Below are 605 nucleotides of genomic sequence, written 5' to 3' on the forward strand. Positions count from 1 at the left end.
TCCCCAGGGATTGAGGTGAGGCTGGCCGGCCTGTAGTTGCATGGATCCTTCTTTCCCTTCTTGAAGACAGGAGTGACATTTGCTCTCTTCTAGTGCTCAGGAACCTCCCTCAATCACCATGACATTTCAGAGATAATCAAGAGTGACCTGACAATTTGAGCAACCTGGTCTAGTGGAAGGTGTCCCTGCTGCTGGCAGGGGGGTTGGGACTGGATGAGCTTTAAGGTCCCTCCCAATCCAAACCAGTCTGGGATTCTGTGAAAGAACCAGCTTCCACCTCACCACCAGTCCCCAGGGTCAGAACAGCCCCAAGCCCGGCAGCAGGGCCACAGGGCAGGGGCACAAGGTCTGGTTCTGCCACAGACCCCTCACTACAACACCCAGTCACCCACCCTCCCTCCTCATCCCATCTGCTGTGTTCACCTCTTTGCACAGGAGGCCCCTTCCCCACCCAGCAGCAGAGATGGATCCTCCCCAACATCTCTCACATCCCCCCAGACAGAGCAGAACTGTGCAGGCAGCTCGGGGGGTTCCCACAGCGGAGGCTGGAGTCCCCCAGGGGAACAGCCTGTGGCTGGAGGACGAGTCACAGCCGGATCCATCTC

The sequence above is a fragment of the Antrostomus carolinensis genome, unplaced genomic scaffold (assembly GCF_000700745.2).
Source record: "Antrostomus carolinensis isolate BGI_N321 unplaced genomic scaffold, ASM70074v2 scaffold28850, whole genome shotgun sequence".
NCBI classification, from domain to species: Eukaryota; Metazoa; Chordata; class Aves; order Caprimulgiformes; family Caprimulgidae; genus Antrostomus; species Antrostomus carolinensis.